The 14,982-nt window shown below is 42.1% G+C and overlaps 1 long non-coding RNA gene across 2 annotated transcripts; it reads right to left on the bottom strand.

Moving 5' to 3' along the window:
* Nucleotides 1–2,380: 2,380 nt before the first annotated feature.
* LOC121715907 lies at nucleotides 2,381–5,175 on the bottom strand. Of its 2 annotated transcripts, none has more exons than XR_006033708.1 (5): nucleotides 5,113–5,175; nucleotides 4,567–4,633; nucleotides 3,939–3,968; nucleotides 2,942–2,998; nucleotides 2,381–2,434 (listed from the first exon to the last, which is right to left on the bottom strand). It is a non-coding gene; the product is annotated as an uncharacterized LOC121715907 (long non-coding RNA). The 2 variants fall into 2 exon arrangements; XR_006033707.1 differs by having other exon boundaries at nucleotides 3,939–3,959; nucleotides 4,572–4,633.
* Between the last annotated feature and the right edge of the window lie 9,807 nt (nucleotides 5,176–14,982).

Raw genomic sequence — 14,982 nt, 5'->3', positions numbered from 1 at the left:
ATCTTTGTCAATAATTTTTGCTGATAAAGTTTCAAACTATGATTATAACGGCCTTTCCACCAATCAGAGGCATCACTGTGGGATTGTTCAGGATTGTGGGTAATGAAGTACTTATCCAAGAAATCGCAATTAAAAGACATTTATTTCAAAACAAGGTTAGTGCCCCTTGAATTTTCGCCCTCTATATGACCATATACAATCGCTTAGTACAGCCGTAGCTGGTTTTGAGTCTACCATGTGCAGTTAAGTTTTTATGGCTTATACCCGAATTGTCAATGGAGAAATTGCATTGAATTCTTACTTCCAGAAACTCCTGTGGGCGGGACTGTGATGCTCTATTGCCTGTGCACTAGTTTATGTTTAAAGGGACACCAGCAAGCCTGATGCTTTTTCTCTACGAAACTCCCCCTCACTCGGTCTGAAGCTCTTTTCCTTTTCTTTGCATCTTCTGTCAAGGGTTTTCGCTGCTTCTTCGCCGGCTCTGCCATTATACACACGTTTGCAACAATCGCTAGCATTTCGTTAGCCTGCCTCTGTGCTGTGAATACAGGATGTAAACTGATCCTGCTTCGGTTAGCGGGTATGATACACTGAACTTGCAAGCGGGATATTCTTCCTACAGGCAGTAGGGGCGGGCGAGAGAGTCTTCATTCGCCCTGTAATGAGTCATTTAACCATATACTAACTTACGAAGATGAGTAATTAGCACGAAAACGTTGCCTGGTGTCCCTTTAACTCAGCGATTTACTGTAAACTGATTATTTTGTGTGTTGCAATGCAATGCTTGATTAATTGATATTCTCACTTGTTTCTTGATACTTGCTTATTGTTTTGTAAATTGGTTTGGCGTGTTTCCTAAATAACATAATCTTCAATTAGCCTACATTTCGCAACAGGCCTACCTAGCACAATGTGAGAATTGTCAGTCCTTTTTTCCCCCCGTATATATTGGTTCTTGTTCTACTAATATTTGAGCTCTCCACTATGGTGGGCTTGAATATTTCAATATATATTTTCATATAGTCATTTTCATAGGACTGAAATGGTATGTGGGGTAGCTAGTAGGCATTGGAAATCTGTGTGAAATTAGCTCAGTGTATGGGCAATGAGGGTACAAAGTGCCAATGTTGTAGCTGCCCTAGATAAATAAATTTAGTCAAAATCTTTTTTCCCCCTCAGGGCCAAGACAGGGTTTCTGCAGGGTTTAGTCAGTCAAATTTAAGACTTTTTAAGACCTTTTATGACCATTATGATATAAATTTATGACATACATGAATTCCTGAAAAATAACTTCAGTCGTTAAAATTCCTTTCAAAAATCTTCTTTTTTTATTGACTTTCATTGACAGCAACAAATTTTATTCTTTAAAGGTTCCATTTTCTGAAGAGTAACAAACTGAAGGCTCCCTTTTCAACAACACAGGAACACTTAACAACTGTAAATTGTATTGTAAATAATCAATTCTATGGCATAACAAGTCAATCTGTCTGTCGGTCAGTCAGTCAGTCAGTCTATCTACATGTATCTCAGTTCGTCCCCCTTAACGGTGATCTCCTTAACCTTTTTCAGCTCAGCCAATTTTTCCTTGCTTGCCCGTCTGAGGGCATTTGATTTTGAAAGGAGCTGGGCCATCTTTGACCCCGATTTCCCCTTTGCCAGCATGTCGGCCTCTCTGGCGAAACAGGTGGAAACCTCTTCAACAGTCCCAGATAGCAAAATGTATTTGGCCCGGACCCGGATTCGCAAAACGGACCTGGGCCGGTGTCTTTTGGCACAACGGGCCAATACCGTTCCGCATCCGTTTTCATGATCTGGCCCAGCTCTGGGACGGCTCTGAACCGGATGTGTTTTTTATTTGGCGGATCCGGGCCAAATGTGCAAATTATCGTCATGATCTGGGCCAGATAAGTGTTCGATAGTGGCGATTGCGGCCCTTATTTCGGCCAAATGTGCACTTTCTCATAATGATCTGGGCCAGATGAGTGTTCGATAGTGGCGATTGCGGCCCTTATTTGGGCCAAATGCGGACCAGCTCATTTTACGTCTGGCACCCATTTGTACTATATAGTCAATGTCACTAACAAATCAAGGAGTTACAGTATTTGTTCAGAATTTCAAGCTTTAAAAAGTTAAGATTGTCAAATGTATAAAGGATTACTAATAAAGCTTTTTAAACAGTAACATCCAATACCCCTAGTTGAACTCAGTAGCCAGTAGTTTGATCATGTATATTGATTGTTAAATTATCAACATCTTGGAATAAATCATCTAAAAATCAAAACCTTGTACTAATGTATTTCAGAAAAGAAGCACAAATTCAAAATTTTACTTACTTTATTAAATTTCATTTATCACACACACTTTCCCTCTCAATTTATTACACACATATATGTAGCATGCACTGGGTGGTGGGTGGATCTTGTCCTTACTGCCCCTGTTGAGACAAGAAAGGCAAATCAGCACACATGACAATCCTTGGCTAATGCTTCCTGTACAAAAATTACATTACTCAACATTATCAAGATAGTTAATGATTTGAGTTGAATTTGAGAATGAATGATGTGATGCAGTGTGTAATGCTTCCACTAGATTGGAAATGTAAAAATCTTGTTTGAGAAAGATGACAAGTCTTAGTCTTGGAACAAGAAAATTTGAAAAATGTGAAAATGGAGGGTACAAATTAGAAGACAAAGTGGAATGTCTATTTCTATCCCTGTTCAAACAATTTAAGCAAAAAAACAGCGTTCCACATTCAGCTTTTAGAGAGACAGTTATCTTTGATTATGAGTGCACCACCGGGGACTCGAATTTCCAAATGACGATTCTCCGTCATACGAACGAGAATTTTAATCCTGATAACACCTTTATGTAATATATTTTGGTTTTTGAGTTTTAAATGTCAGAAACATAGGCTAAACAGTGCTACAAGACTTACACTTACCTTACTGAAAGGCAGGATTGCAGACAGGGCACGCCGAATTCACGCCAGTCACGCCACCTCGGTCCTGGGGCTGAAGACAGACATTTTATTAAATATCTTTTATTTTATATCCTTTATATTTTTCTGAATGACTGATATTTATGACAGCACACTTTATGCAGATTAGCCTATAGCCTAGGCCTACTATTTTTTATTACAACTCTACCTCTTTAATTCAGCTGTCTGGTTGAAGCCTGGAAATGTTGTAAACAAAGTAGCATAGTTGGCCAGTTTAGCCTATCATAGTCTACTGATTGGACTGTTCAGTTTACCCATGTGTGTTGAAGTTTCAAGATAATACTTGTTCTCCTTGGGACAGGCCCTTTTGGGAAACGTTGGTATTGAGATGATCAGTCAACTTCAATGCAAGAGTTTTAAACAAATATGTGCAGCAATGATAGCTAATGATGCTAAGCGGATTTAATAGTAATTTAGCTAGTCGTCTTCTATGCGTCCTTGCTTTCACGATTGTGAATGTTTTATTTAAGTCGCGCGTGTTCATTGAGAAGGAGGGGGAGGGAGCGTGAGAGAGAACGGGGCAAGGAGAGGGGGTTTACGTATATACTGTTTGGTAAAGTTGCACACATAGTCTACAATGAAAGCAAGGAGAGGTATGAAATTATTATTTATTTATTTGTTTTTGGACAACGTAGACTACCGATAAGTAAAGCGGGAGATGTGGGTTGCTTTTGCGGCCGCGTAAGCTGCAAAGCAGTGCGTGAAACACTAGAAAGGGTGTGTCGCGATTCTGCCTTTTCACACAGTATCGTGGATATGAATGTCGCGATTTCGGGCTCGAATCGTGTATCGTTACAGCCCTACTGATAACACCTTTATGTAATATATTTTGGTTTTTGAGTTTTAAATATCAGAAACATAGGCTAAACAGTGTTACAAGACTTACACTTACCTTACTGAAAGGCAGGATTGCAGACAGGGCACGCCGAATTCACGCCACCTCAACACCTCGGTCCTGGGGCTGAAGAGACTGGGGAGGAGGGAGAAGGCATGATTCATTCGATACTTGGATACCCGTCTGACAGTATAAAATCATTATTTTAACATACTAACACGTATCTCACAACATAGATAACTCGCCAACATCCCAATTCGTTCCATTGTTAGGGACCTGAAACCGGTCTATACGGCTCTGTAAATTTTCATGGTGGATTACGTCGAATAAGTCGACTAATCGCTGCAGCACTACAAAGAATCTGTCACTGTTTATGTTATAACTAGATTGTAACTCTGTAAAGTGTGTTTTCCATTGCTGCTGCAGTTTTCTCAACCACGATTACCACGAGTTTGAAAATGCTCCCTCCCGCTATGTAGTCAAGATGGCGCACGCTGAGGGCGAAAGATTCTAGAGTGAAGCATGTATCCAGCGTTCCACATTCAGCTTTTAGAGAGACCGTTATCTTTGATTACGAGTGCACCACCGGGGATTCGAATTTCCAAATGACGATTGTCCGTCGTACAAACGAGAATTTTAATCCCTGATAACACCTTTATGTAATATATTTTGGTTTTTGAGTTTTAAATGTCAGAAACATAGGCTAAACAGTGCTACAAGACTTATCACTTACCTTACTGAAAGGGAGGATTGCAGACAGGGCACGCCAATCACGCCACCTGAACGCCTCAGTCCTGGGGCTGAAGAGATGGGGGCAGAGGGAGAAGGCATGATTCATTTGATACTTGGATACACGCCTAGACGGCTAACTGTATAAAATCATTATTTTAACATACAAACACGTATCTCACTTCATAGAACACATCTCAATTATTTTCTGGCTTACAGAGGATGCGGTAGCGGTTAAGGAATCAGGCTAGCACGCTAGCCTGGAAATTCTGAGTTAAAATCTCAGCCTAAGTTGCTCTAAGGGAGACTAGCCCTGAAGTAACAAGTAAATTGACCAAATTAAGTCGCTTCGGATAAAAAGCGTTGCTAAATTAATTTGTACATGGATAAAATGAACATTTCATTAACCCTTGCTTACCCCAAAAGCTAACGTTAGCTAATTGTCCAAGACCAGTTTAAAGTAGCGTAAACGTCAAAAGGATCCATTAACATTATATGAAAGCAAACATAATGTATTTCATTCTAATATAGTTGAAGCAAATAGGCTTACCTGAAACAAATCAAACAAACTCTTCTTTTCACTAGCTCTCGTGTTCACCAACCGCCTCCGTTCCGCTCCGTAACTCAGCTCTGCCGGCGGTAAGGCAGTCGACGAAATCGTAGAACTAAAAATTCGCGCTTGCGTTTCACGACGGCTGGGCGTATCAGTTGTGACTGTGCTTCCCACCCCCTGGTGTCTGATCCGGGTCAATGTCTCCATCACGACAGTAAAACAGAGGTGACAGTTACACGGATTTGCCAGTTTGAAGGCAAGTTTGAGTCTGTCCGGAGTCTACTACTATCTGGGGTGGTTTTCTTTCTCTTAAGGTCGGTCAAATACTCCTGAGTGCTTCACTCTCCTTCCTTGCACGCTGCTGATCAAGGAAAACACGGTACCTCGACCTGGCTGCACCCACCGAGACCAGCAGTTCTTTTGTGAGGGGAACTTTGGTCACTCCACCATGCAAATCTACAAAATCACACACAAGTCTATGTGCAACCATTGTCTCTTCCTGCATATTGTCAGTCTCAACCTCCTTGTTCACAGAGAACCCCCTTTCAACTGAAGCTTGCCCATGAGAAAGGAGGAGCAGCTTCTGGCAAAATGCCCAAGCCTTACTGGATAGGCATGGCTTAAGAAGCCGCCCAAGAAGCTGTCCAGCCGTTTCACCAGTGGCTGGAAGGAGAGAAACTCTTCATTCCTACACTCAAGGGTCAGAAGAGCCTCAAATTTTTGTAGAAAACATAGGGAATACCTTAATATATGTATATATTCATGCACTTCAACCTCTATAAAGACTACAATAACATTTGGTTACGATGGTTTAAATTCAGGGCTAACCCTAAGGTTTCAGAGGGCATAGAAACTCCACTAAACTGAGATCAATACAATTTTAAACTCAGGACACAAAAATTACATGTAGTTAATCTGCAACACCTACATGATCGCTCATCCAATTTCTTTTGTTGATTACTGTTGTCAGGATACCTTTCCATTTGAGACTGAGCTTCTTTCTGATTTTTACATTTTCTTAAATGTGCTACACTTATTAGGTATATGTGATTCCTAAAAAACACACATAAACTTTATATTTTAAGCAAGCAAAACCCTATGTAAATTAATCCTAAATCATGAACCACTGCACACAGAACAGGTGCAGGACCATTACCAACCACATGACAAAAGCTAGAGATCCACGCTAAATAAATACCCTGATGGGAAAAGAGAAAAAGTATACATGGAGCAAATGTCTACAAGATTTGCACAGTTAAGTATAATGCTGTACAGTAAACACAGTCTAATAACCACTTAGAGTATAATTTAGCGTGGTCCTTTAACTTTGGTCAAAGCCCCTTCTAGAACTACTCCTACCAGCGAATACACCTCCTGCCAGCTGCTTGGTCTGTAGAAAGGTCTGCACCAGACATTTCATTTGTTCCTTGCACCTGTCTGGGTCTCTGAACATGTTAGGGGTCCAGACAGGCCATCTGCCTAACGGTGCAATATTTAAGTGGACTCTTCTCCTGCACTTTTCTGACTATATTGGTCAGCCCCTGCATGCAGTCTCTCCTAAATTCTAGGACTCTGAGATCTGATACTGTTGTTTCCTGAAGAGGAATGTACAATAAAAACATAAGTAGGTAGAATGTACAACACAATGATTTCTGCTTCTTGTATCCTGACCACAATTTCTAAAACTACAACTTCAAAATTGAACACAATACCTTCAGGGCTTTTTCTGCACCTAGGCCAATGTCCATTCTCCTCTCACCCACGTCCAGCTTGGTGAGCTGCAGTTTTGTGATGTCCTGCAGGACTTCTCGTTTCATAAAGCGCCTCAGTACACTCTGCCAGATAAAAAATGAAAAATGTAAGTGCCCTACATCCATATTTTTCATGCAGTAATGTCACAGTTTTAACAGAAAAAAAATAAACAAAGGTTGAACAATTTCACCCATTAAACACAGTGTACATGATACATTATACACACATATCTAATACATCATAGTAGCTGAGCGACATTTCAGGGGACTTCTTAGCCAAATGTTTAACAGCTTCCTTATAACGCATGCAACATGCATGCAATCTAAAGGAAATCTCGTAACCATGCCAACATCTAGACCAGAAAAGCCATGTGGTCGATCAGAGCATGTGTCGCGCTCCATGCAAACAACAGAGACCAGGGAGAGGACCAAGCAGGTCTGTTCAGACACTACATTAACAAGATTCAAACACACCTACAGTAGCTCCACTAGAAACAAATGAGAGGTACCTGAACAGTTTGCAGAGAAATATGTGTTCTGTTTTGAAATAAAGAGTTAGTATATATTTAACAAAATGTGTTTTTTAGAAGAAAATTATCCATTTGGCCAATTGTGTTTTGTAGGTGTGAGTCTGTGTTAAGAGTTTAGAAAAAGTATCTGAAGTATGGGTAAGTGCTTGAAAAAAGACTGAATTGGAATATCATTAACCTTTCAAAAGTTATGATAAATTTAGTGATCAGTGTAAAAAAATGCAGGAAACGGGATTTAGAATGTTGAAAGAATTCACATTCTCTTTCTCACCAAAAACATAAAAGTATGCATAAAAACTAATAATGAAGTCAGACACAATGGTTTAGATTTATTTGGTCCATAAGAATAAACCATTTATTTGTATATAAGCAAATGCTACAGTCAATAATAATGATATATAAAAAAAAACATGTACCTTACCAGTAATACGGGAAGTAAGTATACTGTATAGTTATTGAAGATCATTTCAAATATAGAGACATAAAATACATTTGATTCAACAGATACAACTTCCTTATATAAATCAGTATAATATGAAAATTATATACATCTATAAAATGTATTATTACTTATGAAAAGTTAGGAATACAATCAACTTCAACATCACTCAAAAATCAATAAGCGCTTTCAGACATACGTGTAAGACCGGAGGTTCTGCCGATGTTAAACGGTGGGGCCGTATATCTGAACGACATAACCGGTCATATGGAAGTCCGAATGTACCCAGTGTTTATACTACTCCCCCCTAGTATTTCCTCCGGACATTATGTAAATGTGCTGTGTCTGAACGAGGAGTAGAACATGTGGTTAAAATTCACACCTAGTGAGAGGGCGTGTTGGTGACGTTTCTTTCGTGCGTCCATGTGGTTAGATCTGACTTAAATGCCAGTGTTATGATGGAGTGGCATGCTGTCCAGAAAATCTCCGACCTGGAAAGATGCAGACATCACTGAGCTACTGTCCATGAGGGCATTCAACATTTTGATAGAACACCTGAAGGGAACGTTAGAGACACGTTAGCCTACAACTGCATGGCAAGGACAAACGAATTCAGAAGACTGAATCATCATAAGCAGAAGGCGCTGAAAAGGCAGTAGCCTACAGCGACGTCATTGACGACAATAACAGGAGTATTTAATAAACAATATTTATTTAATAAATTGTTAGCCAACACGGTTTTCTCTTCATTGATAGCCTTCATGACCTGCTGAGCATATATGCCTAGAGAAAATGAAAACGAAGTAAACCCAACTTTGTTCCAAGCTCCTTACGTAAATGCGACACATGGGGAGAGGATGCTTTTGGAAAAAATAAACCATGAAAAAATGAACAACTTCACTGTTATTGATGTTAGTATTTTGTTTGTTGCTTAAAAACGTTGTATGATCTTGAAGTCTTGAGTTAGCCTACTGAATTGGCTGGTAGCCTACCATAAAGTTTGTGCATGCTCTCTCTCTCTCCAACGCAAACCAGATTTGGGGTTCTATAGCTAATTCTGGTACATAACGTTGAAAACAGATAAATGTGTTTATTTGAAGCACACATACAAATACTGTAGGCTAGGTCAATTTCAAGTGCGCACTTACGTGACTAGCCTACTTCAAGTATTAGCCTATGCACAATAGATTTCTCTTCTTTAGCCTACATAATGCATAGGCTACACTTTGTAAATAAAAAGCAGCTGTGACAGGCAGCGGCCGCATATATTCTGCGTCATATCTCGCATCTTGTGAACTCTACAAGCCCCCACCCCTCACTCGACAACCACACAGAGATTCTGTAATGTGCGTGTATGTCGTTCACACATACGTCCGTATAAGGTCAGTATTAGGTCCGCAGGTTAGCATCATATCTGAATCATCCGAAGGGTAGGACCTTCGTTTGACAAACCTCCTCATATACTCCGGAGGTTATATCTGAAAGCGCTTAATGTGTTCTAAACATTTGAAAGTGGATTACATAGAACAAGCCTGTTGAGAATAAACACATTTATACACAAACTCATACACACACACAAAGAGGAGGATAGGGAAGGTGGGGTGGGGATCCTGAAGGTTGAACACAGAAGACCTATGACTCATAACGAAACGCATCCCCTCCTGTAGAATGCCAAATCTGACAGCAATTTTGTTTACCAAAAAGTCACCTACCGCTAAACTTCAGGCCATACAAGCTACTAGTGTTATTATGTATTATTTTTTATAACAAAGCCAACCATTTTTCTTTGGCTCCTGCTGTACAGGAATATGTACTTGATGAAAAGACGACAGATTAGAAGTTGGAGCAGCTGAAGGAGAGGCTGAAATTTTGACGGAAATGCCTGCCAGCTGTTGTGAAGTCTTTCTGGCTGTAGCTACCAAACCTAGGTTCAACACCAGATTCTGCATTGCCAAACTTGAAATAATAAGAAACTACTGACAACGGCAATGTCAATGGAGAAAAAGTGTACACAATATGTATTTATCATTTGGTCAACGCTCCCTGATCCCTTCAGAGACTTGGTTCCCCAGTAGCAATGGATATTAGGGAGGGAAGTGAAGCCCCATGTCAATGATCAATCCTAGAAAACTGTGAAAGTCTTCTGGAGTCTCTTCGTCCCATGCCCCTGCACTGTGTGTTTGCATACGACGGCCTACTAAGCACAACCTCCCACCCGTTCCGGTTGATAAAACCACATATGCCTGGGACAACAACATATAAAAAAATATAGCTGCAAGCAGCAATGAGGGGGCCAAGCAGAATAGGCTGGAGTAGCCACGGCGACAAGATAGAACTCAGCAGACACTCGCGATCAACACTTTCAACAAGTGTCACATCAAACATAACTGATTTTGTAGGGCTGAAACAGGGCTGAGTATTGCCACAGCCTCTGCCAGCCAGCCCCCCCACCTAATCACCTCTGCCCGTCCCACCCCGTCCTGCCCCGCCCCGCCCTACCACGCACGCATTAGAATGAACTGGATGGAACATGTCATCAGTTTCACATCCAAAAATAAAAGATCGATAAAACACATTGCAACTACAGATCAAAATGCAATATTGCTAATTGCAGCACCCCCTACAGGTCAAAGGTCAACACATTTTTGAGCGTCCTCCTAATGGGGTCCTGAACCTATGTAGTAAGTTTGGTTATGATACATGGCAGGGTTGCTGAGATATGAGCTCACTTCCTGTTTGGCGGCTTCGCCGCAAGTTTCGATTGGCTGTTACAGCCGAATGCTACTGTCAATCGTTCCAAAAAGCGATGCACTGATAAGGCATGGTCTGAAGATGTTCTCTGCCAATTTTGGTGAGGATCCGCTGAAATTTGTGACCTGCGAAAATTCGTACGTGTTTTTGATTAAATCCAATATGGCGGCCGAATCAATTACGATGACATCACAAGTTGGCTTGGGTCGGCCTAAGGACCTCCAACAGTATTACCAGACACCACTAGTGCGTTTTAATTCTAAGCACAACTGCTGCTACAGGCCAAAATGCATGTTTCTTAATTACAGCGCCCCCTAGAGGTCAAAGGTCACCAGATTTCTTGAGCGTCCCCCTGATTGGGTCCTGAGTCCATGGACTAAGTTTGGTTATGATAGGTGAATGGGTTGCTGAGATATGAGCTCACTTCCTGTTTGGCGGCTTCGCCGCATATTTCGATTGGCTGTTACGGGCGAACGGTTTGAGTTCCGAAGACGAAAAGGAGTATCTTTTGTGAGGCTTGGGCTGAAGATCATGTGTGTCAAGTTTGGTGACGATCGGACAAAATTTGTGACCTGTGAAGAATTAGTTTCACTTTCACTAAAATCCAAAATGGCGGAAAATCCATCATGGCGGAAAATGATGTCATATGGTGCGTTGAACTCGGCTTGGTCCAAGGATTCCAATGATACCTCATTTTTGACAATTGGGCCTATGGGTCAAAAGTTACGTGTGTGAACGCACGTCCAACTTTGGCCTGTTGGTGGCGCTAGAGCGCTCAAGATCCCGGCATGAATCTTGGTGAAATTAATCATTGGCCTGTCCCCAATCAGTGTGCCAAATTTCACAACTTTTCACCAGACGGTTCTATGGGCTGCCATAGACTCCAATGGCAGAGGAAAGATGTTAAATAATAATAATAAATATAGCTGCAAGCAGCAATGAGGGGGCCAAGCAGAATAGGCCGGAGTAGCTACGGCGACAAGATAGAACTCAGCAGACACCCGTGATCAACAGGGCTGAAACAGGGCTGAGTATTGCCACGCCTCCGCCAGCCAGCCCCCCCACCTAATCACCCCAGCCCGTCCCACCCCATCCTCCCATGCCCTTGCACGCACGCATTAGAATTAACTGGATGGAACATGTTGTCATCAGTTTCACATCAAAAAATAAAAGATTGATAAAACACATCAGCAACTACACATCAAAATGCAATATTGCTAATTGCAGCACCTCCTACAGGTCAAAGGTCACCAAATTTTTTGAGCGTCCTCCTAATGGGGTCATGAATCCATATAGTAAGTTTGGTTATGATACATGGCAGGGTTGTTGAGATATGAGCTCACTTCCTGTTTGGCGGCTTCGCCACCAATTTTGATTGACTGTTACAAGCGAATGCTTTTGCCAATTGTTCCAGAAAGCAATATATTGATAGATTATGGTCTGAAGATGGTCTCTGCCAATTTTGGTGAGAATCCGCTGAAATGTGTGACCTGTGAAAACTTCTACGTGTTTTTGATTAAATCCAATATGGCGGCCGAATCAATTACGATGACATCACAAGTTCGCTTGGGTCGGCCTAAGGACCTCCAACAGTGTTACCAGACACCACTAGTGCATTTTAATTCCAAACACAACAGCAGCTACAGGCCAAAAGGCATGTTTCTTAATTACAGCGCCCCCTAGAGGTCAAAGGTCACCAGATTTCTTGAGCGTCCCCCTGATTGGATCCTGAGTCCATGGACTAAGTTTGGTTATGATAGGTGAATGGGTTGCTGAGATATGAGCTCACTTCCTGTTTGGCGGCTTCGCCGCATATTTCGATTGGCTGTTACGGGCGAACGGTTTGAGTTCCGAAGACGAAAACGAATAACTTTTGTGAGGCTTGGTCTGAAGATCAAGTGTGTCAGATTTGGTGTCGATCGGACAAAATTTGTGACCTTTGAAGACTTTTTAGTGTTTTTGATGAAATCCAATATGGCGGAAAATCCATCATGGCGGAAATTGACGTCATAGGGTGCGTTGAACTCGGCTTGGTCCAAGGATTCCAACGATACCTCATTTTTGACAATCGGCCATACGGGTCAAAAGTTACGTGCGTGAACGCACGTCCAACTTTGGCCTGTTGGTGGCGCTAGAGTGCTCAAGGTGCTGACATGAAACTTGTTGACATGAATCATTGGACTGTCTACAATCAGTGTGCCAAATTTCAGAACTTTTCGCCAGACGGTTCTATGGGCTGCCATTGACTTCAATGGCGGAATAATAATAATAATAATAAATATAGCTGCAAGCAGCAATGAGGGGGCCAAGCAGTGAGATCAGCAGGCCAGATTTGCCATGTAAGTCAATGCCGTTGCATCAGACATATAGCCTTAAGCAGTCACAGCAAGTTCCATGCCATACAACCCAAGATTGGCTGAGTTACAAGGTCAAGTTTCACATCAAAACATAACTGATTTTGTGGGGCTGAACCAGGGCTGAGTGTCGCCGCCCCCTCCCCCAGCCAGCCCACCGCCACAACCGCCCCTGCCCATCCCGCCCCACCCTTGCACGCACGCATTAGAATTAACTGGATGGAACTCGCTGTCATCAGTTTCACATCAAAAATAAAAGATTGACTGAGATATGATCACACTTGCCGTGATTTAAACATAGAGGTCAACAATTGACGTCATAGGGTGTGTTGAACTCGGCTTGGCCCAAGGATTCCAATGATACCTCATTTTGCCATTCGGGTCAACAGGTCAAAAGTTACGTCCGTAAACATAAGTCCAACTTTGGCCTGTTGGTGGCGCTAGAGCGCTTGAGGTGCCGGCATGAAACTTGGTGAAATGAATTATTGGACTGTCCCCAATTAGTGTGCAAAATTGTATAACTTTTTACCAGACGGTTCTATGGGCTGCCATTGACTTCCATTGCAAAATAATGTGCATCAGCAACTACTGGCCAAAATGCATTTTTGTCAATTACGGTGCCCCCTAGAGGTCAAATGTCACCAAATTTCTTGAGCGTCCTCCCGATGGGGTCTGAGGTACATGTACTAAATTTGGTTTTGATACATGAAAGCGTTCCTGAGATATGAAATCACTTCCTGTTTGGCGGCTTCGCCGCAAATTTTGATTGGCTGGTACAGGCCAAAGCTTCTGTCAATTGTTCCAGAAAGCAATGCACTCATCAGGCATGGTCTGAAGATGGTCTCTGCCAATTTTGGTGAGGAACAGATGAAATTTGTGACCTGCCAAAACTTTTTTGTGTTTTTGATTTAATCCAATATGGCGGCCGAATCAATTACGATGACATCACAAGTTGGCTTGGGTCGGCCTAAGGACCTTCAACAGTAGTACCAGACACCACTAATGGGTTTTAATTCTAAGCACAACTGCTGCTACAGGCCAAAAGGCATGTTTCTTAATTACAGCGCCCCCTAGAGGTCAAAGGTCACCAGATTTCTTGAGCATCCCCCTGATTGGGTCCTGAGTCCATGGACTAAGTTTGGTTATGATAGATGAATGGGTTGCTGAGATATGAGCTCACTTCCTGTTTGGCGGCTTCGCCGCAAATTTCGATTGGCTGTTACGCGCGAACGGTTTTAGTTCTGAAGACGAAAAGGAATAACTTTTGTGCGGCTTGGTCTGAAGAGCATGTGTGTCAAGTTTGGTGACGATCGGACAAAATTTGTGACCTGTGAAGTTTTAGTTTCACTTTCACTAAAATCCAATATGGCGGAAAATCCATCATGGCGGAAAATGACGTCATAGGGTGCATTGAACTCGGCTTGGTCCAAGGATTCCATCGATACCTCATTTTTGACAATCGGCCATACGGGTCAAAAGTTACGTGCATGAACGCACGTCCAACTTTGGCCTATTGGTGGCGCTAGAGTGCTCTAGGTGCCATCATGAAACTTGGTGACATTAATCATGGGACTGTCCCTAATCAGTGTGCCAAATTTCAAAACTTTTCACCAGACGGTTCTATGGGCTGCCATAGACTTCCATGGCGGAATAATAATAATAATAGGGAAGAAAACATAGAAACACAATGAGGTCCTCGCAGCTTCGCTGCTTGGCCCCCAAATATAGCTGCAAGCAGCAATGAGGGGGCCAAGCAGTATAGGCCGGAGTAGCCACGGCGACAAGATAGAACTCAGCAGACAGTCGCGATCAACACTTTCAACAAGTGTCACATCAAAACATAACTGACTTTGTAGGGCTGAAACAGGGCTGAGTATTGCCGCCGCCTCCGCCAGCCAGCCCCCCCACCTAATCACCCCTGCCGGTCCCACCCCGTCCTGCCCTGCCCTGCCCTTGCACGTACGCATTAGAATTAACTGGATGGAACATGTTGTCATCAGTTTCACATCAAAAAATAAAAGATTGATAAAACACATCAGCAA

This window comes from Alosa sapidissima, chromosome 1 (assembly GCF_018492685.1).
Source record: "Alosa sapidissima isolate fAloSap1 chromosome 1, fAloSap1.pri, whole genome shotgun sequence".
NCBI lineage: Eukaryota > Metazoa > Chordata > Actinopteri > Clupeiformes > Clupeidae > Alosa > Alosa sapidissima.
This window is presented reverse-complemented; position numbering and strand designations above follow the sequence as displayed.